Source organism: Myxine glutinosa, chromosome 6, assembly GCF_964187855.1.
Source record: "Myxine glutinosa chromosome 6, kmMyxGlut1.1, whole genome shotgun sequence".
Lineage (NCBI taxonomy): Eukaryota > Metazoa > Chordata > Myxini > Myxiniformes > Myxinidae > Myxine > Myxine glutinosa.
In genome coordinates, this window is record NC_136266.1 from 104,036,328 (window position 1) to 104,053,856 (window position 17,529).

Consider the following 17,529-nt stretch of genomic DNA (forward strand, 5'->3'; position numbering starts at 1 on the left):
CACTTACTCATAACTAATACTCATAATAACTCATAATTACTTATGTAATTACTCATGCCAATACTTACTTAAAATAATGTAATATCCCAATCTTCACCCCCTATGCAAATCGAAGCACCCCGGACAATCCACAACCAATATCAACCACTGTAGCCGCCTTCCCGACTCCAGGCAGCCACACGCAGCCACATACATCTCCATCCACGTCACACAAGACAACAGCCAACGAGTGTGTCCACCACACAGAAACCTTTGGCAATGCAACAACCGAACTCCCAGACAACCAACAACAAAACCCAATCCATCTCCATGGCTCATCAAGCAGTTCCAACTTAATCCAGCTTCACATACCGATTTCCCCAAAAACTCGTGAAACTTCACCCCCATTCTGGAAAAACCCTGGACTAAACCCTGACACCCTAAATAACTTCAGACCCATCTCCAACCTACCCTTTCTGTCAAAAGTTTTGGAACGTGCTGTGGCCACTCAACTCAAACATCACCACTCTGCCAATAACCTGTATGAAACATCCCAATCCGGATTCTGCTCCAGCCACAGTACTGAAACTGCTCTCCTCAAAGTCACCAGCGACCTTTTCTCTCCTCTGATGCCGGCAACCTCAACATTTTCATCCTCCTCACCTCAACGCCTCCTTTGACATCATCAATCACACCATCCTCCTCACCCTGTTTAGACCAGCTTGTGCCTATTAAACCCAAATCAGTTCACTCCCAAGCCTACAAGGACCACCTACAGCACTGTAAAGATGTCCTCTACTCCACCTACTACCCTCAAATTATCCACTCTGGCTCCGGAATCCCAAAAGCACTCTTCTCTACAATAAACAAACTAAATAAACAAATAAATAAACAAACTTTACAACGTGAACAAACTCCTCAGCGCCCTGGATACCACCACCTGTCATTCAGAGTAGACAACAGCATCTCCTTTCTGGCTTTCAGCATCTCCTTTCTCCTTTCTGGCATCCAAATAAAATTCTGGCTTCAAATCAACTTCCTCGAACTTAACTATGATAAATCTAAATTAATCTTCGTTTGCCCAAAACCACTCACCAAATCCACCCATAACTTTGCCCCCAACATCGATGGTTTCCCAGTATCCACCTTTTATGAATTTTATGAATCTTCTCATTATTCGAAAGTTTACAAAATGTCCCAAATCTGTATATTATTTTCTACTGTGGTTATATTAAACCATTATTTTACAAAATCCAACTTTCAATAAACTGAAAAATGCTTCGCCATGGAATAGTCCACCACTCATATAAATAATCATAAGAGTTCTGCGAAACATCTCCATCTTTAAAACTTAGCCAACCATTTTTAAACCACATGTTTTCCCCCCAAAAAACAAGTCACATTCTTTGTATATTGCCAACATTGTTCATCGTTTAAGTATCATCCAGAACTAAAATTTTATAAACCATCAACTTGTAGATGCATTTATTTATATCCCATTAACCCAAGAACTCTCAATTGCTTGGTTATATTTTAGTAATGTCATATATCCATATTTCTTTTCCAAAATGTTCCTGATATACACATTAATCCCATCTGTCTTTGTTTCCAGATCAACTCAAATCAAGAAATCGACACAAATCCTTATTACCTCCAATCAACTCAAAATTAAATCAAACAATTCAAAACCAGATCGGATCAGCGATCAGAAATCACTTTTCCAATCAACACATTCCAAGCAACAATTCATTCAAAGACCAAGCTTAAAAACACAACTCTCATCTTACTGTGACAAATAAGCAACCAACCTACTTCACACTAAAACAAATAACTTTTCATCACCCCTTTCTTCTCCACCGCCTCTTACACTTAAACAGATCACAATTACTCACTCATACATTGTTGCCCATCATGAAATCCCAGTAGGTTGTTCTTCAATCCCAACCATCATGTGATCCCAACCACCGCTTCTGACACCATTGTCGACGTCTCCATTTATTTCGTTCCTCATGGGGTTGGTGTTTTATGGCCTTTACCTCTTACCCAATCACACTGCACATCATTCCCCGTCCTTGATGGATAATTTTACATCCAGATGGGCACAGCATCCCATTTTTGGCGACCCAGCCCTGAAACAAGCCCCTGGACTCCTTGCAGGCTGGACCAAAACCCCTGGACGAGGTTGCATCCCAGTACTGACTCTGCTGCCTTCTTGCAAACCACTTCAACTCCATGAATTTTACATGTTTCGTGAACAGAACAAAGCACTCTGTAATCGTCAGATTGAAACTGCCCCAAACCCGTCCATATAAACTCCATTGTTGTCCTGTCCATCTCTCTGTGTTACATTTACATTTTGTGACTCACAGTACCTGCCTCCATGGAACAATGACGCCTGAGCACTCAATTAGCCCTCCCAGTACCAAAGACTTACAATCAGACCGACAGACAGACAAATAACAGAGGCATGTCGCCAGCCCCAGCACAGGACATCACCTTTCCAGGCAGGCACAATATAATCCACAGCATCGAAATGCCAATTTCTATCCGGAGCCTCGCAAAGCCAAAATCGGGCATGTTCACTGCATTTCAACCTCCAACCACACGGGGTGTTCCACCCTGCGCCTGCTCCACCATGCAACCCGATCTGTACTTGGTGCGCCCGGCGCCCCCTATAATCAGCGAGTTATAATAACCACAATATACTTACTTGGTGTACCAATATACCAATATACAGCACCCACCTCTTGATACCACAACTTAATTCATGTTACTTGCATCTCTTTGCATCTTCCCAATTGTCCTCCATTTACCATGACTATCCCCATTGCTCGGTCACACACGTCACTGTGCTCGGCCCGGTTAAATTAAATTCCAAGCGTACTGTACCTGACGCTTCCACAACAACAAAAAACTCGATATTCTCTGTTCGCTAATTACGTACATGATTTCAGTTTTATCCAACAATATATGTCCCGATATTCTCTCCAGATTTAAGTTCTATATCCTGTCGTTAAAGCAACACCCTGTAGACTGACTCCGCCTGTCGTTCTTCCAAGGTTAGTGAATTGCCTCTGACCTCTTACCCTTACATATCTCGAACAAAGGTCAAATAAACTTCGAAGGGTCAAACTTCAAATTGGGGTAACCAGCGCTTTATTATCCCACAAGTAATGCAAGTCCGGCGACAATGGACAAATGACCATTAATGTGGCTCTACATAGCATAATGCTAACTTCTACGAATCCAACAACCGTCACAATCCGCCCAGGAACGTCCGTACGAGGCGTGCTTTACAATGCAGCACCCTTGCTACCTGGTGCACCTTTCGCACATCCCTCCTCGTTCGCACAACGCTTCATCAACAAACCTCCTCGCGCCCACACAACTGCAACCCCCGTGTCCACCCAGAGTGCCCAATCTGCGACCCACAATCTTCTCGGGGCACACACCTCCTCCTTGAAATCCATGCCTCAGAAATATAACTCCACAGAACAGACAGCAATGAAACCACAACCTCCGACAACCATTCGACGTACCTTATTCACACATCTAGGTGTCTCCTTGCCCCCCGTCATTGCAAGAGCATCTTGTCTTGTACCTGGAACAATATCCTCCCAAGTACACTCATTCCGCTCCCATCCCACTCCTGACACTGGACAAATGGCTTCGTTACACACCTGACCACCGCACACCTTGGCACAAGCCACACCACATACCGACAGTTGAAACCTCGATCGTCCTCCTTCCTCGGATAAGCGTTTTGTTGAAAACGTGACATTTCTGCTCAAATTATTGAATTTTAATAACTTAACCTTACCAGCATCGCTCGCCAGCAAACCCTTTGTCCGGCGCATCGATCAACACAAATGCATCGATGCATCTTCCAGCCGCCACTCCGCACTGTACCTCACTTACTGTATGAACAAGACTTCCTGTTGGAACTTGGCACCGGAAATTAATTACTCTGTCTTGAAATCGTTTATTTTAGCCATCTTAAATAAATCCATCCATCCTATAAATCCATCTTAAATAACGTATTCGTCCTGTGACATTGCCTGGCATGTATGTCGCAGGTGCTCACTATTCTGACATGGCTCGTCTGACATGAACGTCCGACATCCATCAAAGTCGCAATGACCCACAATGCATTTGGGCACACATCCTCCGAGCAACCTCATACAGCACACCCGTGACTCGCGGCTCGCTCGGCTCCTGCCCGAACGCACAATAACTCTACCCAAACTTCCACGGAGCCGCACAGCGGAAACACAGGTTTGTACCACACTTTAATTAAACGAACATCGCCAGGATTCTCGGATAGACGTTAATTTCACAACACACACGACAAAAATCCGATTTAAATTCAGAGATCGCCGATCGACCTGGCACAACCATCTCAACGCGACGACGCCACGCCGCCCTCCGTCCTGGCGCGCACCCTCGTGCCTCCACACGAATCCCAACACTCCCAAACAGGTGAAAATCCGGACTCAGTTCAGGACCTCACCTGTTCCCTCGGATAGTCGCTAGGGAATGTCAAGTAGACCACTTACAAAGCTTCACACCGAAACCCTCTGCTTTGCATATGTCATACAGACAAATACATTGGCCAGATACACACGTCAATTAACATCCCAATATACATTCATTCCTCATTCATGTTACGTCTCTCATTCAAGGAAAAGGATTTTTGGGACGGGTTGGACGGGGTGGGTTGAGGTGAAAAAGGGAAGGCAGGGCGGGGTGTTGGGGTGTTGCCTAGAGCCCCGGGACTGAGCTCAGGTCTTGGGGGGGTGGGGGGTGTTGCCTAGAGCCCCGGGACTGAGCTCAGGTCTTGGGGGGGTTGGGGGGTCTTGGTCTGGCATCTGGTCCAGCGGCATCAATCGCTGATTTACTTGCTTAACTGCTTACTTACTTGTCAAGCCTACCTACTGCGCGTTTTCCTTTTCCTGGCCATGTTCCTATGGCCCTCTAAGTTAGCCACAGCCCTTCGTTCCCTGGCATGCAATGGCATACCCCATCTTGTCTCTGGGCTGTTCCTTCCTGGAAAAATCTTGGCCACCTGGCTTCAACCTATATGGCTGTCCGACCTCATTTTCCCCTTTCCCTTGTTAACTTATAACGTTACCCTTATCGAACGTTATCTTTACCGATATCCTGCGCAAATCCTTTTACTGGCCATGTTCTTATGGCCCTCTTAAGTTAGCCACAGCCCTTCGTTCCCTGGCATGCAATGGCATACCCCATCTTGTCTCTGGGCTGTTCCTTCCTGGAAAAATCTTGGCCACCTGGCTTCAACCTATATGGCTGTCCGACCTCATTTTCCCCTCCTGGTGCTAACTGTAACTTTAAGCTTACTGTTAAGTCCTTACTGGTATCCTTAATTGTTTATCCTGGCTTTAACAAAGCCACGTCATTCTGAGGCCTAAAATGAGCCTTTACTTACAATTTCTGTTCGAGTGCAGGCAGCGCGGAGACAGGGAGACTGGACCCGCTCGAGGGAGGAAGGTACGAATTTGGAATAATAGCCCTCTGATATAAAACAACTCCCACCTTTAATCAAATCAGCGTGCCGGCGTCGGCCTCAGGCAGCCTTCCTCCTGTCCCTCGGGCTCCGTTTCCCGTCCTCCGCGTCTGTTGCGACCCCACTCCTGGTACCAAATGTGAAGAAGCGGCTCTTCGTTTACAAAAGAAGTCCACAAACAGTTTGAAAATGACGCAGCTTTTATTAAAAACCAACTTATACAGATCCGGAGGAGACAGACATCTACAGCAAGAACCAGCTTCATGCCACGTCTAGCCTTCCTGAAGCACATTGATTCGCAGTCCGTATAAATACTTGACAAGTTTATCAGAAAATCTCCGAGAGAACAAAGCGACTGGCGAGAGTCCCTCGCCGTCATCCTAGCCCCCACCGTCATCCGCTCTGTCATTCGGGGGAGTCAGCCCTTCCTTATCATTCGGACCAGATATAGTTTCAAAGCTCCGAGGTGACGAAAAATGTAACTCACAGAGAGAAGAGTGCATGCTTGGCCAGATAAGACCATAAAATATATGGGTTTGTTCAAATGAGTAATTCAAAGCATGTTTATACAGAGTATGTCTGCAATCTAATCATTCTACTAGCGTTACACAAAATCACGCGCATGTGAGCGTGATTTTACGACCGGCCTTATCTAGCCTCGAAAAAGCACACGTATACAATTGTCCAGCACGACCCAAGCGAGCCTTTCCTCATTTTAAACTAAAACGAAGCAAAAACCTTTTTATTAACTTTATGAAAATAGTATATAAGCAACATTAAAATCATAACATATTATTCAAGACGTCTTATACAGAATTCTTAGCAATAACGAATCTACGACTTGACATATATATGTATATATATATATATATATATATATATATATATATATATACAGTGGAACCTCGACTTACGAGTGCCCCAACTTACGAGTTTTTCGAGATACGAGCCGTCACTCTGGCAGTTTATTGCTTTGAGATGCGAGCCGAGATCCGAGTTACGAGCTTTCGCCACCCGGTCACGTGGTTATCTTGCCGTGCACGTACAGTATCTCTGTCGTAGTATAGCGCTGCATTTTAGTTTTCGCATTTCGGTTATTTTGAGTTTCCGCCGCCAGGTGGGCTCCGGTCACGTGGTTATCTTGCCGTGCACGTACAGTATCTCTGTCCTAGTATAGCGCTAATGATATATAGCGCCGCCGATAATGATATGATAATTTATGATAATCTATGCAGCACGACGTGGTCCTCACGTCACACAAGGCGCCTTTGCCGGCGCAAAACGGCTCTCTCAGGGTCAAACTCGGTATCGTTTTGAGCGCACGGTTCAGACCTTCAAGAAAAAGTTTATTTTGTAAAAATCGAGCAACGCGTTCAAAAGATATGACCGGTTTTGTTCGCCGGCACGTCGGCGCTCGAATCGAATCGAGTTAAAACGAACACTGCCGTTGTCGGGTCCGTCTGAGACAACCACCGGGCCTAGAACGCTGGGACCGGTCTCGTTGGATAGGCCTGGATCAGATCTCGAAACGCTGGAAACTGCACCTCTCTGTGATAATCTTGTGGACCATGACAAGAGATCGTGCGACACGTGGTTATCTTGCCGTGCAAGTACAGTATCTCTGCCGTCAACTTGTTCAGAGTGCCGGCGATAGCTCGCCTTCTCTTTGTGGAAAACACGGTGAGATCCTTAACATCCAACAACAGGGCTCTTCTGGAAAAAGATGCCGAGGAGGACGTATATAACAGCAGAGGAGAAGAGCATGCCAGGCCACAACTTGTTCAGAGTGCCGGCGATAGCTCGCCTTCTCTTTGTGGAAAACACGGTACTGAGAAGAAGAAGAGGATGATGTGCTTGGATATAAAACACGCAATCGTCGAAAAACATGAGCGAGGTGCCGAGGAGGACGTATATAACAGCAGAGGAGAAGAGCATGCCAGGCCACAACTTGTTCAGAGTGCCGGCGATAGCTCGCCTTCTCTTTGTGGAAAACACGGTACTGAGAAGAAGCAGAGGATGATGTGCTTGGATATAAAACACGCAATCGTCGAAAAACATGAGCGAGGTGCCGAGGAGGACGTATATAACAGCAGAGGAGAAGAGCATGCCAGGCCACAACTTGTTCAGAGTGCCGGCGATAGCTCGCCTTCTCTTTGTGGAAAACACGGTACTGAGAAGAAGAAGAGGATGATGTGCTTGGATATAAAACACGCAATCGTCGAAAAACATGAGCGAGGTGCCGAGGAGGACGTATATAACAGCAGAGGAGAAGAGCATGCCAGGCCACAACTTGTTCAGAGTGCCGGCGATAGCTCGCCTTCTCTTTGTGGAAAACACGGTACTGAGAAGAAGAAGAGGATGATGTGCTTGGATATAAAACACGCAATCGTCGAAAAACATGAGCGAGGTGCCGAGGAGGACGTATATAACAGCAGAGGAGAAGAGCATGCCAGGCCACAACTTGTTCAGAGTGCCGGCGATAGCTCGCCTTCTCTTTGTGGAAAACACGGTGAGATCCTTAACATCCAACAACTAATGGGACGCAAACGGGGCGCCCAGTTTAGCGGTACACACATTGATGAATCACCCTGCCTGTGATTCACCCATGACAGGTTATAGCTAGGTCGGGATTCAAACCCAGGCTGGACAGTTTAGACTTTAGAGTCAAGTGTGCGTACCTCCAGTCCAGGCCATCCTGCCAGCTTGTATGCTGCATACAGGTGAAATATAAAGCGCGAGATATTTTTATATATACTGTATATTTAAAAAAAAATTGGTGTGGTTTTTGGCGGGCTGGAACGGATTAATAGCATTTCAATGCATTTCAATGGGGAAATTTGATTTGAGATACGAGCAATTTGAGTTACGAGCTCGGTCACGGAACGGATTAAACTCGTAAGTCAAGGTTCCACTGTATATGTATATATATATATATATATATATATATATATGTATATATATATATATATATATATATATATATATATATATATATATATATATATATATATATATATGTCGAGATCGAAGACCTCAAGGGAAGGAAGAAGAAGAAGAATCAGAAGAAGAAGAGCAACAATGTTTAATAAAATCGATTACATACACACGTGTGGAGCGAGGCTCAAGAATGTACCGCCTACACGCAGCGGACAATTCCTCAAGACACTCGCTAAAAAATAAGTGGAAAGGCATTTCATTTATAGCAAAATATTAGACAAGAATCTGCGCTAAAGACATAGCACTAATGGGCCATAAGGACAACACCTCCCATTGTCCCGTCCTATAGAAGGTCAAATTTAGACAACAAGATGTAAGCATAATGATAGGCTACGCTTTTTTTGGCTATCTATCTAAACATATCAGACCCGAGCGCAGGCCGAAGTAAATATTCTTATACACTAGGCTAAATGGTAGATGAAGATTGGATACGTCCTTGGTTTAGGAGACATACTAAACACTACGAAGATATATAATTAATTATTCCCTTTGTGAAGGAGGCGTTTGGATGACATCTTTTTTCCTGTACGTGGGTCGCGAACATTTTATCTACTGTTTGGCACATAATTCAAGGACTTGTTTATTGGGCTAAGGATCCACCCTGCACGTTGAGCCTCAAAACCACATTTTGTCCACTCACCTCTGCCTGCAGTTGAGTTTAAATCAGTTTTTAGAAGCACGATATATATTTTCAGATGTTATGATCAATTGAGTCATTTAGTTTAAACCTTAATGGCTGACAGTTCCTTCCTTTGTCTTTACAAGACAATTCCTTGGAAAGACACCAAATTCATCAATTAGTTACATGCCAGGCACGACATAGCGTCACGTATGCTCAAAGAGAGATACCGGCCCTAACTGGTCGTCTAACATTCAACGCATAAATTGTTAGCCATAATTCGCGACGACGACGCCTGGGTAAGAGATTGCTGCCGCCCGCCAGATTCCGAATCCACCCTCGCTGCGGCATAGGTGCGACCCAGTTGCCAGCCAGATTAAGGGGCCCTCTTTATGCAAGTGAGGTCCTCGCGAATCAGGGCAAACAATCGACGTTAAATGCCATCAAGCCCTGTGAATGTGATTTGCTGGGTGGTGTAAGTGGTGGTGAGGGTGGTTCTCCCGGATACATGTTTGCTATCCGCTCCTCACTGCTGGTATAATAGCAATAACTTTTAAAAGAACCTACACTTTCTAAATCACAGGTTAAATCATCCCAACTAAAATCATAATCATTATCAGAATCCCAAGCATCAAATAGGTTCATCGATCACCCCATATACTCCTTCCTTTTCTGCCAACAACATATCCAAAACCACTTGATTCTGCATCACCATCGTTTGCATATGCATTAATTCGTTTTCCAATTGTAGTTCTGCGATTCAGGTTTCGTTTCCAATTCGTTCCATTACTAATGCGAGACTATCTATTTGCCAATCATTCATAATACATAAGAGGCGTTAGCCAGTACACGCAATGGGTTTTCCAACACAAATATTACAGTCATCACAAACATCGATGCAGGCATTAGCCAGTAGCCCGTTCCCACATGGGATTAACACAAATATCACAGTCATCATCACAAAATTTAATACAAAATTCTGAAGCGCTGGTCACATCTGCCTTGTTGAAGGACCCATTCAGATCGACGGCCTCTGTGGTCAAGATCATGGTTTTCCAACGGCGATTTCTTCATCGTCCATCCTGAAAAATACTTTCTTACACACACCATGATCAATTCCTAGCCCCCCGTCCCACTAATTGGCATTTAGTTACCTTATCTCTCAGATGGTTGGCTTATTCATAGCCGCATTTCCTGTGTCGTGTCTGGAAATTCAAATGCCATATTTACTTTCACCAATTTCCGAAAATTCCTTCCTTTTAATCATCTTCCCTACATCTAATACATGATTTACCAAATTTACCTTGGGAAAAATGGATCCCAGATAACAAGTCCCTCCCCACTGTTCGGGTAGGTATGGATATGCTTTATTTCCGCAAATAAACATTACTCCATGGGGTGGGATAAGGGCCGAGGCCATGCATTTACTGATCTCAACGCGGGTGGCGCTTGGTGTTCCCCAAGATATGGTTAGCTTGGTTACGTTATGCTGGGCTTGGTCATCTATGGTTATTACAAGGGGGCCTCCCTTTTTCTCTCCATCTGGTGTCGGATGGCAGGGTATGGGTACATTCCGAGGTTCCCATCTGAACGTGTCCCTTTCCTATAAGACACACCCGTCCCTTTTGCTCTGTCACCCAGACTGGATCAGGTGGTTTGTCTAACAAAGCCTGCTTAATGGGTGGGGTATATCGAAACTCCCGGGAACACACTGCCTGCGATTTTGGGCCTATCAGTTCCAAGGTTGTGGTCAGACATGGGGTACGCAAGGGTCCTGAGCACATATCTCGTAGGGACAGGGGTAGCACTACCATTTCTATCCCTGTCGTACTGGTGTGGGGAAAATGCATACACATCCAACAACGTGATCGGTTCTGTACCTTCGCCATTGCACGGGTCACTGTCCAATACGTATTTTCCTTTGGCTTTTTCCTGCTTTCGATCCGTGGGTGCGGAATTAATATGTGTGAAATGCATGGTGGCCTATCATCGTAGGGGGAGGTCATGAATTCACATTGTAGTAATAGAGTAGTGCCGCTGTTCAGTAATACATGCGTGGTTAAATTGTTCGAGTCCTTTCCCCATTTGTAACCCGGCCTGGCCATGTTTACTATTGGTGCGCCGCCTTGTCGTGGCGCTTGCTTCAAACGACTGAGGGCAGCAAAACCTGTCTTCCTTCCATGTGAGTCTGTGTACAACACCCTCCACATTATCCGTGTCCATACGTCTTCCTTTACATGGCAGCAGGGTATATTTATCCTCTGACCCCAGATAACTCTCTGCCGGTAGACCTTAACAGTTTGGTCGCCATATACATATGTCTCCGTGTTCGCCCATGCCCTCGTGTCCCCAGTGCTGGCAAAGCTGTAAATTAAACTAAGTGTGATTGCCACCCCTAACAGGCGGTGGTGCAGCATCCTCGATCTGTGGTGGTGCGTTTGAGGTGTCTGTGTTTGTGGGTATGGCCAACTTACAATGTGTGGCATGTACTCAGGACGACTTGCCCTCACCAAAACACCGCTGTTGGTGTGATCAGAAGAACTTGGTGGTGTGGATGGTGGTGTGGATAGGCTTGCTTGTTGGCTCCGGTAGGGCCTCCCGAACGCGTTCATGTATGCTGCGTGCCACATGGGATAGACCTATGCAAAACTTAAAAAAACATGTCATCCATGATAGGTAATTCAAGTGCTGCCATATCCGTTGTTGGCTGATGCCGTTGACATATAGCGCACGAGCGACAGACCATGGTAACCACAGTCGAAAGGCCTGGTGCTGCCCAGGTGGAAGTGACCTGCCTCATCACCTCACCCCCCTATGGCACACATGGCCATTTGAATGCGCCATGCGTGCCAACCATGGCAATAAAGCTCGCGGTGCCACGGGTTTGTCATTAATCGTCCACATTTGTCCTTCTGCGGGGCACTGAGCTCCCAATTTAATCCAATTTTTGATGTTCTACGTTTGAGGCCGCGGCTTGTAATTGTATTACATCGAACTCTGTAGGTGCGGATGTCGGAACGTCTGTCTTGAGGTGCCAAATTAATTATGAACCCTTCATTGTTGTCCAACACATGGACCGTTCGGTGTTCAACATTGTATCGACGCCTTACTGGCGTTTTCCGCAGTCGGTCCATCATCCATGTACGACAGTACCCTGCCATTCCCAAAAATCGCAACGAACACACTAACTCTTCACTGTTATCCTTCACTTCACTTCAAAATTTCACTGTTATCCTATCAATACCTGGACAATTTTTTCCTTTCCTTCCTAGATACGCGAATTTCACATCAGTATAAACCCACTGGAAAAATTATCTGAAAAATAACTAGCCTCCCAAAACCATTTCCCTGCAAGAGCGGGGTTAGCCTTGCGGTCCACATGACAATCTTTTTTAATTGGTGTGATTCCCATATACCCACTCCTGGTGGAGTTCTGTTCACCTGGTCTGCAGAGCCGTGATCCAATCTTCACCAGCCCCCAATCACCTTCTTATCACAAAACAACAGTCCATAACTAACCACTTTTCTTTATTTCCCGTCTTTTCCATCAACTTTTATAATCTTTTCCCCTCCCTTTCTTAGCAAACCTTGCAAAGTCACTTGTCATTGACAAATGATCCATCTAATTTGACTTTCCATTTATCATCTTCGCACTTTCCACGACATTCTTCTCACTTACTTTAAACCTTTTCTTCAGACACAACCCACATGAGTTATGAATACAATTTCCCCTTCCAGGCACGTGTCTAGCCACTCACAAAGTGTCCATAAGACAACGTCATCATATTCCACAGAACTCCACCACTCTATTAAATCCTAAGCATACCCAATGGGCAATCCACGAAAAAATCAAAGCATTTTCAGTCCCCTTTTTCCCATAAACTAGTCAATGTAAGTCAGCCAAACATAAACAGAGAGGTTCCAGCGAGTTGTGACCTCCATAACTCTTAACAACTCCGCTGGCACCTTTTAAAACAAACTTTCCCAGTCACTTACTAAAATAAAGTGCAGCTCTTGTCCGTAGATATACGTTAACCAAGGTTACATGAGACTTGACAACAATAGAATTTGGCTACCTACAGAAAAAGTACCTGCACAACACATTTACAAACCAATTCGTCCCCTCGTATTAGGGAACGTCACAAATGTTCCACCACAATTTACAGCAGGTGACCACCCACCTGCCTTCTGTCGAAGTCCAGTTTAATTTCCATTCACAGACAGACAGACAGACGAATCCCCAACGTACTAACAGGATGGTCTCACAGAGGCCATTCCATTCAAATCTGTAGGCTGCCACGATTCTTCCCGCCAGGACACACTATCATAGTCCCCATAGTCACACGACACGTCAGCAGACACAGTGAATGACATTCAACATCATAGCAAACGCCGCAGAAACTGCTCCTCCTTGATCCATATCTGCAGACGCAGTCAGACACACCCAGTTGGACAGACAGACTGGCTCCACATTACAACTGCAAACATCCGAAATGACAACAGCTAACACCAAATATTTATTGTCCCCCTTTCAGGGAAGTCAAATCAACCCTCATTAAAGCACAAAACCGAAAACGACCATATACTCAGAGTATATGCCATATACTCAGAGTGAGACCCGAAAATCAAGCAGACAGACCGACAATCGAACCTGTCTTTCGACACTGCCGAACGACAAGTTCGCAGACACTGAGGGAGTGACATTCGACCCCCAGTAGATACCGCGGACACCGCTTTGGTCCGCACCAGCAACTCCCTCAAAATCAGTGTTCAGAGACATGACTCCATAGACAGCCAGAAAGCCAGACAAATACGGACACACACACACAGAGATTAATATATTTTTACAGATTAATATACAGAGATTAATAGATTAATATAAACAATTAATATATTGTCCACATTCATCTTGGTCAACCCAACCCATTCTGGCTCTCCCCAAGAGCTCTGTGTCCGGACAGACAGACAGATAAACGGACCGGGTGAAACCATAACCATCCATCCTTCCGATTGGACTCACGTCCGCATCACATGTCATTCTTGCCTTCATTCAACGCATTCTGTCATCCCACGTCGGCCAAATACAAGCCCCGGCCATGCCGTTGAATAAACACCCTGTCGGTTGACAGCCTATTATTTTTGACTTTCACTCCCATTCTCCCTTGCTACATCTGGAGAGCCGTTAATGTGGGGATGTAATTGAACACTTGTTTTAAAGCCCTGTCTACACATGCTCTCCATAACATTCTCATTATTCCCTGCCAATTTTACTCATCCGGATTGCCCAACGCCCGTAGGCAATTTGGGGAATCCCTTGTCAGTCAATGACACACATCAATGACACACACACAATAAACACAAATACACGCTGCAATGACAGGTCATTCATTCCCTTATATACAAATACCATGTGACTGACCTTTCATTCTCCATACAATACAGTATAAATTCATGCACACTCATGCACACTTCAATCCTACTTACCTGTGAACTCTAACACATCCAGTGCGTAGCTTAACTTAAAATACTCATTATTCTACCTTTCTTGGCTAGTCCCTCCTGGTAGTCCTAAGATCGGGTCGCCCCCCGATTCCTAACCTTAAACGCAGTTCTCACGCCGGAGTAACTTAATACCTATTATCTATCACCCACATATGGGTCTACCTGCTTCCCACAGAGGAAGCTTACCTCCTTATCCCGGGCGCCCTGTATAATCGATTCATTACCCACTGCTGCTCTGGTTTAAACTAAATTTGGTTCGGAATGCAAGCCAGGTGGTACAGCCGACAGAGGTCCATACGTCCAAAGTAAGGCGGGAGGCTTCAATTTCGAGGTGCAAAAATGCGTACCCACCAAATTAGATGCCGGCAGGCCTCCCTCCCGACCTGGAACGTGAGGATCCACCTCGTCTGCACACTTGGATGTATCCCACTCCTGACACCAAAATTGTCGAGATCGAAGACCTCAAGGGAAGGAAGAAGAAGAAGAATCAGAAGAAGAAGAGCAACAATGTTTAATAAAATCGATTACATACACACGTGTGGAGCGAGGCTCAAGAATGTACCGCCTACACGCAGCGGACAATTCCTCAAGACACTCGCTAAAAAATAAGTGGAAAGGCATTTCATTTATAGCAAAATATTAGACAAGAATCTGCGCTAAAGACATAGCACTAATGGGCCATAAGGACAACACCTCCCATTGTCCCGTCCTATAGAAGGTCAAATTTAGACAACAAGATGTAAGCATAATGATAGGCTACGCTTTTTTTGGCTATCTATCTAAACATATCAGACCCGAGCGCAGGCCGAAGTAAATATTCTTATACACTAGGCTAAATGGTAGATGAAGATTGGATACGTCCTTGGTTTAGGAGACATACTAAACACTACGAAGATATATAATTAATTATTCCCTTTGTGAAGGAGGCGTTTGGATGACATCTTTTTTCCTGTACGTGGGTCGCGAACATTTTATCTACTGTTTGGCACATAATTCAAGGACTTGTTTATTGGGCTAAGGATCCACCCTGCACGTTGAGCCTCAAAACCACATTTTGTCCACTCACCTCTGCCTGCAGTTGAGTTTAAATCAGTTTTTAGAAGCACGATATATATTTTCAGATGTTATGATCAATTGAGTCATTTAGTTTAAACCTTAATGGCTGACATATATATATACACGTTCCACTAATGGAACGCCTCTCGCTTCCCAGATCGAGGGGCCACGTGGTCAGGAGAACCTCGTCCCTTCTGGTTGCCCTGCCGTCCCACCGGGAGCGCTGGCAGGGTGTACTTCAAACTAAGCTTAAGTGTCAAGTGTTAAGTTCCTCCTTGCCCTCGCAAGGGAAAGGCTAGGGTCAAGCTCTTCAAATTCCAAACACTAGGAATCGGACATCTCAAATTAATTAATTAATTTGTTAACACATCTCAGTCGCCCGCGACCTCTCTAGCGCGGGCGTCAAACCAGTTCATTCCCCGGTGCGGCCGGCCGAATATCGGCCCGGACGGGGCTGAAGCCATTGATTCCGCCGTAGCCCGCTAACGCGTAGGCTCGCGCGTCCCCGTCCGCCTGGGCTCCGCGGGTGCCCTACCGTGCCCGGCACTGCTGATCTCTCTTGCTTCGGGAGTAGGTGCCGGTGCCCGGGGACGGAGTTCGCTGTCTAAACATGGTAGCGCTAGGCCAGTGGGACCGCCGGGACCCACGTGCACTCACAAGTTGTTCTGCGCGTGGCGGCAGTATCAGACTGGGGCGCCCAAATGCTCCCCGGCTAAAGTTCATCCTGAAAGCGCCCACATTGTGCGGACAAACCAAGTCAAGGGCCACGTGGTCAGGAGAACCTCGTCCCTTCCGGTCACACTGTGCCTATCGGCCGGCCTCGAAGACCGAAATTGTGACTATGTCACCCTAAAAATTAATATATATATATATATATATATATATATATATATATATATATTATATATATATATATATATATATAAAGTAGAGTTGGCCTCTGTGTCTGTATCCTGATCTATCTATGATCTCTAAGATCTCGAGAACCCGTGGACGGATTTGCGAGCGGAAAGTACTGTTCGACTCGGGATGGTCCCAGGAATGTCACGGAGACATAAACATTTAAAAAATTTCGGGTTTTAAAATTAGCGTATTATTAGCACTAGCAGAAGAGAGAGGGATTCGAAGGGAGGGAGCGCAGCACTTCTAGCGCTTCTGACTACAGCACACCTTAAAATTAAAAAAACTTCGGGTTTTAAAATTAGTGTGTTACGCGTAATTAGCGCTAGCAGAAGAGGGAGGGAATCTAAGGGAGGGAGCGCAGTGCTCCCTCCAGCGCTTCTGTTAGCGTAATTAGCGTATTTCGGAACGTTAATTTTTCAACTTCATTATTCGGAATCAGTACGTCCCAGAGAACCTTCGTAACGTTAATTTTTCAACTTCATCCGATTGACATGGGACCAACGGCATGTGACAAGAGTGAAACATACAGGCTACATTTATTTGACGACAATGAGTTCCGACTTCCGACCTCGGTGGGATGACAGGCTGAGTCAACCCCCCTGGTGTGAAGGGGGAGGAGGAGGGGAGGGGGAAGAGAAGGGGAGGGGAACGAGGGGGAAGGGGATGGGAGGGGGGAGGGGGAAGGGTGAGGGGGAGGGGGAAGGGGGAGGGGAGGGGGGGAGGGGAAAGGGGGGGAGGGGGAGGGGAGGGGCCCCTTCTTCCCCTGGGCACCCCCGCACCCTTCCCTCCCCCCTTCCCCTCCCCCCTCCCCCCCCTTCCCCCTCCCCCCCCATTCCCCTCCCCTCCTCTTCCCCCTCCCCTCCTCCTCCCCCGCTTCCCCCTCCCCCCTCCCCCCCCCGTTCCCCTCCCCTCCTCTTCCCCCTCCCCTCCTCCTCCCACTCCCGTG

General features: G+C 45.9%; 1 protein-coding gene and 1 long non-coding RNA gene across 5 annotated transcripts in view; one reads left to right on the forward strand and one right to left on the reverse strand.

Moving 5' to 3' along the window:
- SMG6 (SMG6 nonsense mediated mRNA decay factor) overlaps positions 1-17,529 on the forward strand; it is a 376,938-nt gene that overhangs the window by 309,295 nt on the left and 50,114 nt on the right. The gene's annotated exons all lie outside the window — the stretch shown is intronic.
- On the reverse strand, positions 9,674-15,124 carry LOC144892636 (uncharacterized). Its single transcript, XR_013623837.1, has 2 exons — positions 14,976-15,124; positions 9,674-11,739 (listed from the first exon to the last, which is right to left on the reverse strand). It is a non-coding gene; the product is annotated as an uncharacterized LOC144892636 (long non-coding RNA).